This window comes from Heterodontus francisci, chromosome 45, assembly GCF_036365525.1.
Source record: "Heterodontus francisci isolate sHetFra1 chromosome 45, sHetFra1.hap1, whole genome shotgun sequence".
NCBI classification, from domain to species: domain Eukaryota; kingdom Metazoa; phylum Chordata; class Chondrichthyes; order Heterodontiformes; family Heterodontidae; genus Heterodontus; species Heterodontus francisci.
Window position 1 is genome coordinate 3,543,895 of NC_090415.1, and position 18,024 is coordinate 3,561,918.

Below are 18,024 nucleotides of genomic sequence, written 5' to 3' on the forward strand. Positions count from 1 at the left end.
AGAGTACTTTATAAATGGTGTAAAGATAGAAACACTGGAGGTTGAAAGAGACTTTGGGGGGTCCATGTCCATTTGAGTGCAGCGTAGATTTACCAGAATGATAACTGGACTCCAAGGGTTAAATTACAAGGTGATATTACACAAACTAGGGATTTATTGCCTGGAATTTAGGAGGATCAAGGTAATTTGTTCCAAGATGTAGAGATATTAAGGGGAACTGATGGCATAGTTTGGGAGAAACTATTTCAGCAGCTTGGGAACATAGGAACAGGAGTAGGCCATTCAGCCCATCGAGCCTGTTCCGCCATTCAATACGATCATGGCTGATCATCCACTTCAATGCCTTTTTCCCAGACTGAGTTTCCACAGCCCACTGGAGTAGAGAATTCCAAAGATTCACAACACTCTGAGTAAAGACATTTCTCCCCATCTCTGACCTCAGTGGCTTCCCCCTGATTTTGAAATTGTGTCCCCTGGTTCTAGACTTCCGAACCAAAGGAGACATCTTACCTGCATCTAACCTGTCTATCCCTTTAAGTATTTAGTATGTTTCAATAAGATCACCTCTCATTCTTCTAAAGTCCAATGAGTTTAGGCCCAACCTGTTCAACCATTCCTCATAAGACAACCCCTTCATCCCAGGAATCAGCCGAGTGAACCTTCTCTGAACTGGTTCCAATGCATCCAGGCCTGACCATTTATCCACTTTCAAAGTTGCCAAACACCTTAATATTTCCCTCTCACTCTGTTTATCCCATCCAATATTTCACACTCCTCCTCTTTAACTACAATATCTGCATCGTTCCCCCTCTTTTATAAAGAGGGAGACAAAGTATTCATTAAGAACCATACCCACATCTCCCACCTCCATACACACATTCCCTTTTTGGTCCCTAATACTCTGTCCTTATTTATCCTCTTGCTCTTCATTTATTTATAAAACATCTTTGTGATTTCTTTTATTTAATGGTCAGATTATTTTCCGGCCATTTCTTTGCTCTCCTAATTTGCTTTTTAATTTCACCCTTGAACTTTCTACACTCCTCTCAGCTTTCTGTTGTATTGAGCTCTCGGTATCTGACATCAGCTTCCCTCTTGTGCCTTATCGTACCCGGTTTGATCCTTGACATCCAAGGGGCTCTAGATTTGGGAGTACCACCCTGTTTGTCTTTGTGTGAACATATTTGATATCAACCCTCAGTAACTCTCACTGCTCTGACACTGATTGACCTTCAAGTAGCTGTTTCCAGTCCACTTTGCTAAAATCCCCCATCCCTGGATCCACCATCCCCTCTGCTCCCTACAATGGACTCTCACATCCTTCTGAAAGTGTGGTCACCAGAATTGGATGCAGTGTTCTGGTCGTGGCCTAACCAGAGGTTTATAAACATACAGCATAACCTTCATGCTTTTGTACTCAAAATCTCTATTTATGAAGCCCAAGATCCCATATGCTTTGCTGACTACTTTCTCAATATGTCCTGCCACCTTCAAAGATGTATGTACATGTATCCCCAGGTCTCTCTGTCCCTGCACACTCCCTAGAACTGGGCCATTATGTCTGTATTCCCTCTCCCTATCCCTTCTGCCCATCTCACATTTCCCTGTATTAAATTCCTTCTGCCACTTGTCTGCCCATTCTGCTCACCTATCGATGTCCTGTTGTAGTCGATTGATGTCATCAACACTGTTTACATCTCCTCCAAATTTGTTATCTCCCCCTCTATCTATCTCTCCCCCCTCGATCTAGATTTGGGAGTCCCACCCTGTTTGTCTTTGTGTGAACATATTTGACATATACCCACAATACAGGACTGGGCAGATAATGGGGATTGTTACTGAGGTTGTGTTTGGGGATTTTTACTGACATCAGTGTGGATTTTAAAGTGTGTCTCCCCTTCCCTCACATCTAAAGTCTCTCAGTGTTGTTGTTGTGTGTTGACAGCTTTTCCAGTGTCCAGTCCCTTTCAACTTTTAATAAAATCTGTGGAACACAAATAAATGTAAAGTTTCTCCTGCAAGCTGTTTTGTCCTCCCTCTTTCACTGTCTTTCTCTGTCACTGCCCTATCTCTCTCTCTCTGTCTCTCTCAGGACTGGGCAGACACTGGGGATTGTTACTGAGGTTCTGTTGGTCATTTTTACTGACATCAGTGTGGATTGTAAAATCTGTCTGTGTGTGTGTGTGTGTGTGTCTGTGTGTGTGTGTGTGTCTGTGTGTCTGTGTGTGTGTGTGTCTGTGTGTCTCTGTCTGTCCCTTTATGTATGTGTCTGTGTGTGTCTGGACGTGTGTGTGTGAGAGAGAGAGAATATCGGGGTCACCTCGCTCCATCTCAATCTCTCCTTCTCTCTCTGTTTCTTCTTCTCTCTCCCTCTGTCAATCCGCCTCTCTCATAGAAACATAGAAAATAGGAGCAGGAGCAGGCCATTCGGCCCTTTGGGCCTGCTCCGTCATTCAATAAAGATCATGACCGATGGTCTAATTCAGTACCCTGTTCCCACTTTCTCCCCATACCCCTTGATCCCTTTGACATTAAGAAATATATCTCTCTCCTCCATGAATATATTTAATGACTTGGCCTCCACTGCCTTCTGCGGTAGAGAATTCCACAGGTTCACCACCCTCTACCCCATCCATCTCTCCCCCTCTATCTCCATCTCCACCCTCTATCTACCTCTCCCCCTCTATCTCCCTCTCCCCATCGATCTGTCTCTCGCCCTCTATCTCCCTATCCCCCCTCTATCTCACTCTCCCCATCGATCATCTCTCGCCCTGTATCTCACTCTCTCCCTCTCCCCCCCTCTCTCTCCCTCTCCCCCCTCTCTCTCCCTCTCCCCCCTCTCTCTCCCTCTCCCCCTCTATCTCTCTCTGCCCCTCTATCTCTCTCTGCCCCTCTATCTCCCTCTGCCCCTCTATCTCTCTCTGCCCCTCTATCTCTCTCTGCCCCTCTATCTCTCTGTGCCCCTCTATCTCCCTCTGCCCCTCGATCTCCCTCTCCCCCTCAATCTGTCTGTCTCCCCCTCTATCTGTCTGTCTCCCCCTCTGTCTGTCTGTCTCCCCCTCTGTCTGTCTCCCCCTCTATCTATCTGTCTCTCTCCCTCTATCTGTCTCTCTCCCTCTATCTGTCTCTCCCCCCTCTATCTCCCTCTCCCCCTCCTCCTGACACTCCCTCTCTCTCCTTCTATCTCTGTCTCTGCCACTCTCTCTGTCTCTCTCTCTGTCCCTCCTTCTGTCTTTCCCTCTCTGTCTCTATGTCTTTCTCCTTCTATCTCTCTCTCTTAATTTCTCTCTCTCTGCCCCTCCATCTGCCTTTTCCTCTCTGTCTCTCCCTCTCTCTCCTTCTATCTGTGTGTATCTCTCTCTCTGTCTCTCCATCTGTCTTTCCCTTTCGGTCCCTCCCTCTCTCTCCTTCTCTCTCTGTCTCTGCCTCTCTCTCTGTCTCTCCCTCTCTCTCCTTCTCTCTCTGTCTCTCCATCTGTCGTTCCCTTTCTGTCTCTCCCTCTCTCTCCTTCTCTCTCTGTCTCTGCCTCTCTCTCTGTCTCTCCGTCTGTCTCCTTCTATCTGTGTGTCTCTCTCTCTCTCTGCCTCTCTATCTGTCTCTCACTCTGTCCCTCCATCTGCCTTTCCCTCTCTGTCACTCCCTCACTCTCCTATCTCTGTCTCTCTCTCCTTCGATCTCTGCCTCTCCATCTGTCTTTCCCTCTCTGTCTTTCCCTCTCTGTCTTTCCCTCTCTGTCTCTCCCTCTCTCTCCTTCTCTCTCTGCCTCTCTCTCTGTCTCTCTCTCTATCCCTCCATCTGTCCTTCCCTCCCCGTAACTCCATCTCTCTCCCTGTCTGTCCCTCCATCTGTCTTTCCCTCTCTGACACTCCCAATCTCTCCTTCTTTCTCTGTCTCTGCCACTCTTTCTGTGTCTCTGTCTGTCCCTCCATCGGTCTTTCCCTCTCTGTCACTACCTCTCTCCTTCTCTCTGTCTCTCCCTCTCTCTCCTTCTCTCTCTCTCTGTCCCTCCATCTGTCTTCCCCCCGTCACTCCCTCTCTCTCCGTCTCTCTCTCTCCATCCCTCCATCTGACCTTCCCTCCCTGTCACTCCATCTCTCTCCTTCTCTCTCTGTCTCTCATTTTGTCCCTCCATCTGTCTTTCCCTCTCTGTCCCTCCCTCTCTCTCCTTCTATCTCTGTCTCTCCATCTGTCATTCCCTCTGTCACTCCCTCTCTGTTCTTCTCTCTCTGTCTCTCACTCTGTCCCTCGATCTGTCTTTCCCTTCCTGTCTCTCCCTCTCTCTCCTTCTTTCTCTGTCTCTCTCTCTCTGTCTTTCCATCTGTCTTTCCCTCCTTGTCACTCCCTCTCTCGCCGTACATCTCTGCTTCTCTCTCTCTCTGTCTCTCCAACTGCCTTTGCCTCTGTTTCTCTCCCACTCCCTCCTTCTCTCTCTGTCACTCCCTCTCTCTCCTTCTATTGCTGTCTATCTCGCTATCCCTCTATCCCTCCATCTGTCTTTCCCTCCCTGTCTCACCATCTCTCTCCTTCCATCTCTGTCTCTCTCTCTTTCCATCTGTCTTTCCCTCCTTGTCATTCCCTCTCTCTCCTTCTATCTCTCTCTCTCGTTCTATCCCTCCATCTATCCTTCCCTCCCTGTCACTCCATCTCTCTCCTTCTCTCTTTGTCGCTCTCTCTATCCCTCCATCTGTCCTTCCCTCCCTGTCACTTCCTCTCTCGCCTTCTATCTCTGTCTCTGCGTCTCACTCTGTCTCGCTCTCTCTGTCTCTCCAACAGCCTTTCCCTTTCTGTCTCTCCCTCTCTCTCCTTCTCTCCCTGTCTCTGCCTCCCTCTCTGTCTCTCCCTCTCTGTCCTTCTATCTCTGTCTCTGTCGCTCTATCCCTCCATCTATCCGACCCTCCCTGTCACTCCCTGTCACTCCATCTCTCTCCTTCTCTCTCTGTCCCTCACTCTGTCCCTCCATCTGTCCTTCCCTCTCTCTCCTTCTATCTCTGTCTCTCTCTCTCAGTCTCTCTCTCTGTTCCTCCATTTGTCTTTCCCTCTCTGTCTCTGTCCTTCTATCTGCTTCACTCTGTCTCTCTCTCTGTCCCTCCATCAGTTTTTCCCTGTCTGTTTCTCCATTTCTCTCCTTCTTTCACTGTCTCTCTGTCTGTCCCTCCATCTGTCCTGCCCTCCCTGTCCTTCTATCTCTGTCTCTCTCTCTCTGTCTCTCTCTCTGTTCCTCCATTTGTCTTTCCCCCTCTGTCTCTGTCCTTCTATCTGCTTCACTCTGTCTCTCTCTCTGTCCCTCCATCAGTCTTTCCCTGTCTGTTTCTCCATTTCTCTCCTATATCTGTCTCTCTCTCTGTCCCTCCATTTGTCTTTCCATCTCTGTCTCTGTTCTTCTATCTCTGTCTCTGCTTCTCTCTGTCTCTCTCTCTGTCCCTCCATCAGTCTTTCCCTCTCTGTTTCTCCATTTCTCTCCTTCTATCTCTGTCTCTCTCTCTGTCCCTCCATCTGTCTTTCCCTCTCTGTCACTCCCTTTCTCCTACTCTCTGTCTCTCCCTCTCTCTCTGTCTCTCTCTCTGTCCCTCCATCTGTCTTTCCCTCTATCTCTCCCTCTCTCTCCTTCTCTCTCTGTCTCTCACTTTGTCTCTCCATCTGTCTTTCCCTCTCTGTCTCTCCCTTTCTCTCCTTCCATCTCTGCCTCTCTCTCTCTGTCTCTCCATCTGTCTTTCCCTCTCTGCCTCTCCCTCTCTCTCCTTCTATCTCTGTCTCTCTCTCTCGATCCCTCCGTCGGTCCTTCCCTCCCTGTCTCTCCCTCTCTCTCCTTCTATCTCTCTCTCTCTCTCTGTCTCTCCATCTGTCTTTCCCTCCCTGACACACTCTCTCTCTCCTTCTATCTCTGTCTCTCTCTATGTCCCTCCTTCTGTCTTTCCTTACTCAGTGCGCACGGTACCTTCATGTTGTAATAAGATGTTATAATCTCTATTCAGATAACTCTCATGCCACAGGGGCAAAATTTCACTGGGTCAACATTCTGACCAAACACTAAAACATTACAGAAAGCGAGGCTCACAAATTCAACACAAGTTTCCTTTTCTGTGTCTCGCTGGTCTGTTCTGATTTTCTGTTGGGTGACATCAGCCTAGATTTTGTGTTCGGACCTGAACCCACAAACGTATAACTCAGAGGCAGGATTATTACCCACTGAGCTACAGCTGGCTCCAATGTTCCCAGAAAATTTAGTTGTTGTGCACGGCAAGTTGTTTTTGTCCCACGTGCAGTCCCTTTAAATTTTTAAGAATCTTCAAAGACGTGTGTTATTTATCAGGGAACAGGACCTGCGTGGTACCTTCCAGGCTGCTGCACACAGCTTTGCAGGAACACTGACCGACACTCTCCATCCCAATCTCTTCCTCTCTGGTAATCTCTCCCCATTGCTATCCTTCCCTCTGTCTGTTATTCTCTCTCTATATCTATCCCTGTCTTTCTCACTGTTACTCTCTCCATCTGGATGGAGGAGGAGAAAGAGAGGCATTTCTAGAGGCAGCTTTACTCGGTATCTAACCCCACACTGTACCTGTCCAGCAAGTGTTTTATAGAACAGAGAGGACAGAGATTTGCTCTGTAGATAACTCCATTCTGTACTTGGCTTGGCAGCATTTGAAGGGACAGTTTAGACGGAGCTTTACTCTGTATCCCTGGAATTTTGAAGTGTAAGGGGTGTTAAGTTTAGTTCAGTTTACAGATACAGCACTGAAACTGGCCCTTCAGCCCACCGAGTCTGTGCCGACCATCAACCACCCATTAATACTAATCCTACACTAATTCCATATTCCTACCACATCCCCACCTGTCCCCATATTTCCCTACCACCTACCAATACTAGGGGCAATTGCTAATGGCCAATTTACCGATCAAACTGCAAGTCTTTGGCATGTGGGAGGAAACCGGAGCACCCGGTGGAAACGCACGCAGACACAGGGAGAACTTGCAAACTCCACACAGGCAGTACCCAGAATGGAACCCGGGTCGCTGGAGCTGTGAGGCTGCGGTGCTAACCACTGTGCCACTGTGCTGGGTGAATTGATCAAAGTTTACAAGACAATACTGGAAAGTGATGGGGTAGATAGAGAGAAACTCTTCTCACTGGTTGGAGGAGTCTCGGACAAGGGGCACAGTCGAAAAATCGAACATTAGTCGAAGACCCTTTCAAGGGTGAAATTTATTAACACTTCTACACACAACGGATGGTGGAATTTTGGAATTGTCTTCCACAAATGACCCCTCCCTATCTCTGCAATCTCCTCCAGCTCCACAATCCACCAATATCTGCCATCCTCTAATTCTGACCTCTTGAACATCCCCAATTTGAATCGTTCCACCATTGGTGGCCGTGCCTTCAAGCTGCCAAGGCCCTAACTCTGGAATTCCTTTCCTAAACCTCTCCATCTCACTAACTCTCTTTCCTCTTTGAAGATTCTCCCTCAAACCAACCTCTGACCAAGTTTTTGGTCATCTGGTCTAATATCTCCTGAAGTGACTCAGTGTCAAATTTTTATTTTCTTGATTCATTTGTTGGATGTGTGCGTTAGTGGCCAGGACAGCATTTATTGCCCATTCACAATTGCCCTTGAGAAGGTGGTGTTGAGCCTCCTTCTTGAACCGCTGCAGTCCATGTGGGGTAGGTACACCCACAGTGCTGTTAGGAAGGGAGATCCAGGATTTTGACCCAGTCACAGTGAAGGAGCAGCGATATAGTTCCAAGTCAGGATGGTGTGTGACTTAAGGGAAACTTGCAGGTGGTGGTGTTCCCATACGTGTTTCCTGTTTGTTTGCTCTCTCTCCCCCTCCTTCTTTCCAGACCTCCCTGTCCTCCTGTCCCTCTGTGTTATGAGAACCGAAGAACAGAAGGAAGTGGGTGCAGGAACAGAGAGACCTGGGGATGTGTGTGCACAAATTGAAGGTGGCAGAGCTAGTTGAGAAAGTGGTTAAAAGGCATATGGGATCCGAGGCTTTGTAAATAGAGGCTTAGAGTATAAAAGCAAGGAGGTTATGATGAAGCTTTATAAAACACTGCTTCATCCTCAACTAGTATTGTGTCCAATTCTGGACACCGTACTTTCAGAAGGATGTGGGGGCTTTAGAGAGGATGCAGAAAAGACTCACGAGCAAGGTTCCAGGGATGAGGGACTTCAGTTACGTGGATAGATTGGAGAAACTGGTGTTGTTCTCCATAGAGAAGAGAAACTTGAGATGAGATTTGATAGAGGTGTTCAAAATCATGAGGGGTCCTGACAGAGTAGATGTAGGAGTAGGAATGCAGCACATAGGACATTCCAGACCCATTTCTGTTCAGTGTTTACTTAAACAAGCGAATTGACCATTTAATATTTTTAACTTACTTAACCCTTGTGTTCCCACAAAGATCAAGCTAGCAAATTCAACAGTGGCCACTTTGATTTCATCCCATCGTGTCTTATGTACATTCTGACAGGATTGCAGGTATAACTGTAGTCATAAAATTCAGCTGAAAATTGATCAGTTACATTGTTATTTCAGTCCATATTTACAGTACACACGGTACCTTACTGTTGTAATCAAGTCATATAGTGTCTATTCATCCCACTGGGGCAAAATGTCACTGGTTCAACATTCTCACCAAATACTAAAGCATTCCACAATGCAAGACTCACAAATTCAACACAAGTTTCCTTTTCTGAGTCTCGCTGGTCTGTTCTGATTCTCTGAGGGATTACTGATGTTTATCCTCCACATGAGCAGTCGTCCTAATCCCGTGTGCCTGTCCTGCTCCCAAACCCGGCATCCACTTACATTAAGGCAAGTGATACAGGAGCGTCTCAGTGACTGAGGCAGGTGAGTCTTGAGGCTGAGCCGGGCACAGTGAGTGACCCGGGTTAATCCGACACTCCAGGGACAGTTTAAACTGAACTGTACTCTGTATCTAACCCGTGCTGTACCTTCTCTGAGAGTGTTCGATGGGGCAGTGTAGACGAGGAGAGTTATTCCTTACCCATTTTAAACATGGAGAAGTGAATATCCAAGAGATTGTTTTAAATGTGATGAGGTTTTCTGCCTCTACCACCCTTTCAGGCAGTGAGTTCCAGACACCCACCAGCCACTGGGTGAAGAAACTATTGATGTGTTTCGTTCAGTTAAGTTTGATGTCAATGTTTCCCCAGGATGTTGACGCTGGGTGATTCAGCGATGGGATAATGCTTTGAATGCCAAGGGGAGGTGGTTGGATTCTCTCTTGATGCAGATGGTCATTGCCTGGCACTTGTGTGACGTGAATGTTACTTGTCACTGGTCGGCCCAAACCTGAATGTTGTCCGGGTCTTGGTGCATGTGGCTCTGGATTGCTTCATTATCTGAGGCAAAATACTGTGGATGCTGGAAATCTGGAAAGCATCGAGCTGAATCACTAACTCTGTTTCTCTCTCCACAGATGCTGCCTGACCTGCTCAGTATTTAAAGCACTTTCTGCTGGGATCTCAGCTGAAGATGGCTGGGCTGAGGACACTACCCTGATAAACTCCTGCAGTGAAGGCCTGGGACTGAGATGATTGACTTCCAACAACCAAAACCATCTTCCTTTGTGCTCGGTATGATTCCAACCAGTGGAGAGATTTCCCCCGATTCCCACTGACTTCAGTTTTACTCGGGTTCCTCGATGTCACACTCGGTCAAACGCTGCCTTGATGTTAAGGTCAGTCTCTCTTCCCAGTAGCAGACAGGAGTGAATCGTTCCCTTTGACCCGTTGTACACTGAACAAGCTGTGCTTCTTCACAGCCTGATCCAGGACTGTACACGATCGATTAATGTAGCCCATCAAACACTCCCAGAGCAGGTTCAGCACAGCTTAGGAACAGAGTACAGTTCCTTCAACATTCTCTCTCTGTCTCTCCCTCCTGCTATCTCTGACATTAGGAGAGAGACAGAGGGAGAGAGGGTTAGATATGAAGGCAGAGAGAGTGCTGTAGAGAGGGACAAAATTGGAGAGAGAGAGATTGTTGAGTTGGATGAAGAGGATAATGTAAGATATATTAATTTGATTTAATCCTTCACTGCTGTGTGCACAAACATATTTGAGATCGGTATGGAGAGAAAAAAAAACATTGGGAGAGGGAGGAATGTAGATGAGGTTGGGGCCCAGGCAGACACTTTTGATGATCCAGAAGAAATAGCCTCCATTTTAAATATTCAGCCAGCTATTCCACTGTGGGAACAATCACACCCTCATGATATTGTTTGTGGAAATTTCATGCTGGCTTATTGGTTAATTTTTAAACCTGTGATTGATAGATTCTTGTTAGCCAAAGGTATTAAGAGATAAGGGGCAAAGGCAGGATATATGGTGTAAGTTACATCACAGATCAGCCAAGATCACATTGAATGCAGGAAAAGAGTTGTGGGGTTAAATTGCATCCTCCTCTTCCAATATCCCCTGTTAAATATCCTTCTTTCTCTGTCAGTCACCCTGTCAGTCCATGTCTCTCTGTTTCTCTTTTTCTGTCTCTCTCTCTGTCTCTATCGGACAGTGTAGAGTGAGATTCACTCTGTATCCACCCCATGATGTTCCTGCCATGGGAGTGTGTGATGGGATATTGTAGAGGGAAATTTACTCTGTGTCAAACCCAACATTGTGTTTGGCTTGGGAATATTTAATGGGACAGTGTAGCTGGAGATTTACTCTGTATCCCTGGAATTTTGAAGGCTCAGGTGTGATTTGATGATTGTTTTCAAGATAATAAGGGAAACTGATAGGGTGGACAGAGAGTAACAATTCCCACTGGCTGCAGAGTCTAGAACATGGGGGCATAGTCTAAAAATATAAACCTCGTCTAAAAACCTTTCAGGAGTGAAATGAAGAAACACTTCAACACACCAGGTGTGGTATCAGTTTGAAACTCTCTTCCACAATCAGCAATTGATGCTGAGACACTTGTTAATTTTTAAATCTGAGTTTGATAGATTTTTGTTAACCAAAGGTATTAAGGGGCAAAGATAGGTACATGGAGTTAGATCACACATCAGCCATGAGCTCATTGAATGACAGAACAGGGTTGAGGGGCCAAATGGCCTCCTCCTCTTCCTCTGTCCTCCGACAAATATCCTGCTATCACTCTCTGTGTCTTGGTCCCTGTCTCCCTCTTTGTCTCTCTTTCCGTCTGTCTGTCTGTCTGTCTGTCTCTCTCTCTCTCCTCTCATCTGTGGAAATCCACACACATCAGTCAGCCATTTTAGGTTCATTTTCAGTGGCCATTTTATGTTACCACAACACTGGGACATTTATCGCTGTCTATCCCAAACCATCTCTCTTTGTAGTCTATTTGTGTTCTCCTCACAGCTTATTGTCCCACCTAACCTAGTCTCTCTCTCCTTTGCTCCGTCTCACTCACGCAGTCTCCCCCCATTCTCTCCCCCCCATTTCTCTCTCACCCCATTTCTCTCTTCCGCCCCCCCCCTCCCCCCGCATTCTCTCTTTAAGTGTCCTGTTATCACATCCTTTATTATAGATTCGAGCATTTTCCCAATGACTGATGTTAGACGAACAGGTCTTTAGTTCCCCATTTTCTCTCTCCTTCCTTTTGTAAATAGTGGGGTTACATTTGCTACCTTCTAATCTGCCTCTCTCACACTGCCTCTGTCCCTCGCTATCTGTCTTACCCTCCTCTCTCTCTCGCTATCTCTCCCTCTCTCTCTCTACCTCTGTCCATGTCTCAATTTGTGCCTCCCTCACACTATCTCTCCCTCTCTCTCTGTCTCTCTCTAGCTCTCTGTCTGCCTCTCTATGTCTGCCTCTCTGTGTCTCCTTCTCTCTCTGTGCCTCTCTCACTCTCTATCTGTCTCTCCCCCAGCTCTCTCTCTCTGTCTCTCCCTCTCTCTCTTTCTCAACCTCTGTCCATGTCTCAATTTGTGCCTCCCTCACACCATCGCTCCCTCTCTCTGTCTCTCTCTATCTCTCTCTCTGCCTCTCTCTCTCTCTCCCTTTCTCCCTCTCGCTTCCTCTGTCCACGTCTCAGTTTGTGTCTCCCCCACACCATCTCTCCCTCCCTCTCTCCCTCCCTCTCTCTCACCCTCTCTCTCTCTCTTTCTCCCTCTCTGTCTCTGTCTCAGAGTTACAGCTCAGATGATTAACCTCTTTATCCATGTGTTATGAACACGGGACTTTGTCTCTCTCCCATTTTCTAGGATGTTGCCAGGACTGGAGAATTGTAGCTATGAGGATAGGCAGGGGTTGTTGTCCTTGGAACAGAGAAGGCTGAGGGGAGATCTGATTGAAATGTACAAAATGTTGAGGGTCCTGGATAGAGTGGAGGTGAAGGGCAGAGAACCATAGCAGAAAGGTCAGTGACGAGGGGGCATAGATTTAAAGTGATTGGTAGAAAAATTAGAGGGGAGTTGAGGAAAATCTTTTTCACCCAGAGGGTCGCGATGGTCTGGAACTCACTGCCTGAAAGGGTAGTTGAGGCAGAGACCCTCAACTCATTCAGAAGGAGTCTGGATAGGCACCTCAAGTGCGGTAAGCTGCAGTGCTCGGACCAAATGCTGGAAGGTGGGATTAGAATAGGTTGATCGTTTTTCGGCTGGCACAGAGAGAATGGGCCAAGTGGCCTCTATCTGTGCCTTAAAATTTCTATGTTGCCCTCGCCAACTCCATTTTTCCCTCTGTTACTCTCTGAATCCCAGTCTCTCCCTCTCTGTTCCCCTCTGAATCCCAGTCTCTCCCTCTCTGTTACCCTCTGAATTCCAGTCTCTCCCTCTCTGTTACCCTCTGAATTCCAGTCTCTCCCTCTCTGTTACCCTCTGAATCCCAGTCTCTCCCTCTCGGTTATCCTCTGAATCCCTGTCTCTCCCTCTCTGTTACCCTCTGAATTCCAGTCTCTCCCTCTCTGTTACTCTCTGAATTCCAGTCTTTCCCTCTCGGTTACTCTCTGAATTCCAGTCTCTCCCTCTCTGTTACCCTCTGAATCCCAGTCTCTCCCTCTCGGTTACCCTCTGAATCCCAGTCTCTCCCTCTCCGTTACCCTCTGAATCCCAGTCTCTCCCTCTCCGTTACCCTCTGAATCCCAGTCTCTCCCTCTCGGTTACTCTCTGAATCCCAGTCTCTCCCTCTCTGTTCACATCTGCATCCCAGTCTCTCCCTCTCTGTTACTCTCTGAATCCCAGTCTCTCCCTCTCCGTTAACCTCTGCATCCCAGTCTCTCCCTCTCTGTTACTCTCTGAATCCCAGTCTCTCCCTCTCTGTGACTCTCTGAATTCCAGTCTCTCCCTCTCTGTTACCCTGTGAATCCCAGTCTCTCCCTCTCTGTTGCTCTCTGAATCCCAGTCTCTCCCTCTCTGTTACCCCCTGAATTGCAGTCTCTCCCTCTCTGTTACCCTCTGAATCCCAGTCTCACCCTCTCTGTTACCCTCTGAATCTCAGTCTCTCCCTCTCTGTTGCCCTCTGAATCCCAGACTCTCCCCTCTGTTACCCTCTGAATCCCAGACTCTCCCTCTCTCTGACCCTCTGAGTCCCAGTCTCTCCCTCTCTGTTACCCTCTGAGTCCCAGTCTCTCCCTCTCTGTTACCCTCTGAATCCCAGACTCTCCCTCTCTGTTACCCTCTGAATCCCAGTCTCACCCTCTCTGTTACCCTCTGAATCTCAGTCTCTCCCTCTCTGTTGCCCTCTGAATCCCAGACTCTCCCCTCTGTTACCCTCTGAATCCCAGACTCTCCCTCTCTCTGACCCTCTGAGTCCCAGTCTCTCCCTCTCTGTTACCCTCTGAGTCCCAGTCTCTCCCTCTCTGTTACCCTCTGAATCCCAGACTCTCCCCTCTGTTACCCTCTGAATCCCAGACTCTCCCTCTCTCTGACCCTCTGAGTCCCAGTCTCTCCCTCTCTGTTACCCTCTGAGTCCCAGTCTCTCCCTCTCTGTTACCCTCTGAATCCCAGACTCTCCCTCTCTGTTACCCCCTGAATTGCAGTCTCTCCCTCTCTGTTACCCTCTGAATCCCAGTCTCACCCTCTCTGTTACCCTCTGAATCTCAGTCTCTCCCTCTCTGTTGCCCTCTGAATCCCAGACTCTCCCCTCTGTTACCCTCTGAATCCCAGACTCTCCCTCTCTCTGACCCTCTGAGTCCCAGTCTCTCCCTCTCTGTTACCCTCTGAGTCCCAGTCTCTCCCTCTCTGTTACCCTCTGAATCCCAGACTCTCCCTCTCTGTTACCCTCTGAATCCCAGTCTCACCCTCTCTGTTACCCTCTGAATCTCAGTCTCTCCCTCTCTGTTGCCCTCTGAATCCCAGACTCTCCCCTCTGTTACCCTCTGAATCCCAGACTCTCCCTCTCTCTGACCCTCTGAGTCCCAGTCTCTCCCTCTCTGTTACCCTCTGAGTCCCAGTCTCTCCCTCTCTGTTACCCTCTGAATCCCAGACTCTCCCCTCTGTTACCCTCTGAATCCCAGACTCTCCCTCTCTCTGACCCTCTGAGTCCCAGTCTCTCCCTCTCTGTTACCCTCTGAGTCCCAGTCTCTCCCTCTCTGTTACCCTCTGAATCCCAGACTCTCCCTCTCTGTTACCCTCTGAGTCCCAGTCTCTCCCTCTCTGTTAACTGACCAGAGCTTTATAAATGTTCAGCGCACCCTCTTGGCTTTTGTACTCACTGTATACAGTGTAAATTGTGGTATTCCCCAGGGGTTTTGATTAGGACCACTGATCTTATTGATATATGAATGACTTAGAATTTTTTTTTAGAACATTACAGCGCAGTACAGGCCCTTCGGCCCTCGATGTTGCGCCGACCTGTGAAACCATCTGACCTACTCTATTCCATTTTCATCCATATGTCCATCCAATGACCACTTAAATGCCCTTAAAGTTGGCGAGTCTACTACTGTTGCAGGCAGGGCGTTCAACGCCCCTACTACTCTCTGAGTAAAGAAACTACCTCCGACATCTGTCCTATATCTATCACCCCTCAACTTAAAGCTATGTCCCCTCGTGTTTGCCATCACCATCCGAGGAAAAAGACTCTCACTATCCACCCTATCTAACCCTCTGATTATCTTACTTAGACTTGGGTTTACAGGGCATAACTTCAACATTGTGCCATTTGCAATGTAATAAACAGTGAAGGGAATAGGAGTAGACTTCAGGAGGATAGAGGCAGTCTGGTGAAATGGTCAGACACATAGCAGGTTAACTTCAATGCTGAGAAATGTCAAATGATGCATTTTGGAAGGAAGGCTGAGGAGAAGCGATATAAACTAAATGGAACAATGTTAAAATGGGTGCAGGGACAGAGAGAACTGGGATTTCATTTGTGTCACTTTTTACATCTAAAAGATTCAATTTGGGGCTTGCAATCTCTAAGTTGAATTTAGCTTCATCCTGAAAAGTGTTGGCAAACATGTTGGGAAATGTGTCAAAAGCTGTTTCCATTCAGACATTCCTGCATTGTGGAAGTGTGAGCTGTCTTTGCAGAGACAGGAAATAGAGTTGTTTGAATGGACCTGCAGGTTTTAGTTGATGCAATAAGGTGAGAATTTGAATTGTGTCCCTTCCAGATACACAGAATTGAAGGTATTTGCAGAACACCACATGAAGTAGTTTACCAATGTCTGACAAACTTCAAAGACTTCAAACACATGGAAGAAGAGGAGAAGGGAACAATATACAAAACCTCAGTCAGTCAGACATCAGCAGTAGGAAAATGAATCTCTTTTTATGGGTTTTAATTTGAAGGCCTGAGCTGATGATTGAAAAAGCAGGAGTTCAAATCCCACACAGGGCTGTTGTGAATTTGAATTTTTTTTTCAACATTAATCTGGAGTTAAAAAGCCTCTAGGTTGGAATGATTCACTCCTGTCTACTCGTGCAAAGCCCGTGTGTGTCTCAGTTTGCTGTATTTATTAATGATTTAAGATGATGAGGTAGAATACAACATACCCAAGTTTACCAATGACACAAAAATAGGCAGCATTGTAAGCAGTGTAGCTGGAAGCATCAAATTACAAAGAGATATTAATATCTTAAATAAATGGGCAAAACTGTGGTAGTTAGATTTCCATGTCAGCAAAAAAAGACTAAAGTACTTTATAAGTGGTGTAAAGATAGAAACACTGGAGGTTCAAAGAGACTTTGGGGGGTCCATGTCCATTTGAGTGCAGTGTAGATTTACCAGAATGATAACTGGACTCCAAGGGTTAAATTACGAGGTGATGTTACACAAACTAGGGATTTATTGCCTGGAATTTAGGAGGATCAAGGTAATTTGTTCCAAGATGTAGAGATATTAAGGGGAACTGATGGCATAGTTTGGGAGAAACTATTTCAGCAGCTTGGGAACATAGGAACAGGAGTAGGCCATTCAGCCCATCGAGCCTGTTCCGCCATTCAATACGATCATGGCTGATCATCCACTTCAATGCCTTTTTCCCAGACTGAGCTTCCACAGCCCACTGGAGTAGAGTATTCCAAAGATTCACAACCCTCTGAGCAAAAATATTGCTCCCTCTCTCTCTCTACCTCTTCCTGTCTCTCTCTCTCTGTTTCTCTCTCTCTTTGTGTCTCTCTGTCTGTTGCTCTCTCTCTCTGTCGCTCCTCTCTCTCTCTGTCCATGACTCTGTTTGTGTCTCTCTCACACCATTTCTCTCTCTCTGCCTCTGTCTCTCTGCCTCTCCCTGTCTCTATCTCTCTCTCTGTGTCTCAGTTTCCCCAATCTCTCACCATAGGACAGTCCCGTCATCCCGGGAACAAGTCTGGTGAACCTTCATTGCACTCCCTCTCTGGCAATAATATCCTTCCTAAGGTAAGGGGACCAAAACTGCACACAGTACTCCAGGTGTGGTCTAACCAAGGTTCTATGTGATTGAAGCAAGACTTCACTACTCCTGTACTCAAATCCTCTTGTGATAAAGACTAACATCCCATTAGCCTTCTGAATTGCATTCTGCACCTGCATGTTAGTTTTCAGTGACTTATTGACGGGGACACCCAGGTCGCTTTGTACATCTACGCTTTCTAATCTCTTACCATTTAATAAATACTCAATTCCACCATCCCGGGTGTGATCAGATACTCTGTCCCTTCGTAAACCATTTCCTGTCCCTCCAACAGCTTGTGCCACTGCCCTATTTATCGGTGTGTTTTCCCCTTCTGATGATGTTGAATTTGTTAGTGGCTTTTCTCCTACTGAAGTTGTTGTATTTGTTAGGTTTTTTTAGTCCTCGGGAAGCTGTTCTTTTCCTGCTGAAATTGTTGCACTTGTTGGTGTTTTTTTCTCCTGTTGAGGTTGTTGTTGCATTTGTTGGTGTTTTTATCTCCTGTTGAGGTTGTTGTTGCATTTGTTGGTGTTTTTTCTCCTGTTGAGGTTGTTGTTGCATTTGTCGGTGTTTTTTTCTCATGTTGAGGTTGTTGTTGCATTTGTTGGTGTTTTTCCTCCTGTTGAGGTGGTTGTTGCATTTGTTGGTGTTTTTTCGCCTGTTGAGGTTGTTGTTGCATTTGTTGGTGTTTTGCCTCCTGTTGAGGTTGTCGCGGAATTGATTTGAAAAACACGTTCGCTAACACTTTTCGGGATGAGAAGCTACATTCAACTGAACCCCAGGGCCCGTTTCTCTGTCACGGTTAAAGCACTAACCTTGCATTAGTGAGGAGTCAGTCTCTGAAATAAATGTCCCAGTGCTGCTGTAACATAAAATGGCCACCGTGAACAAACCTAAAATGGCTGACTGATGTTCTGAGAGAGGAGGGAACGAGAGACAGACAGACAGACAGAAAGAAAGACAATCTGTAACCTCATGGCCCGGCATATCCCCCACTCTACCATTACCATCAAGCCAGGAGACCAACCCCGGTTCAGTGAAGTGTGCAGGAGGGCATGCCAGGAGCAGCACCAGGCATACCTCAAAATGAGGTGTCAACCTGGTGAAGCTACAACCCAGGACTATCTGCGTGCCAAACTGCGTAAGCAGCATGCGATAGACAGAGCTAAGCGATCCCATAACCAACGGATCAGATCTAAGCTCTGCAATCCTGCCACA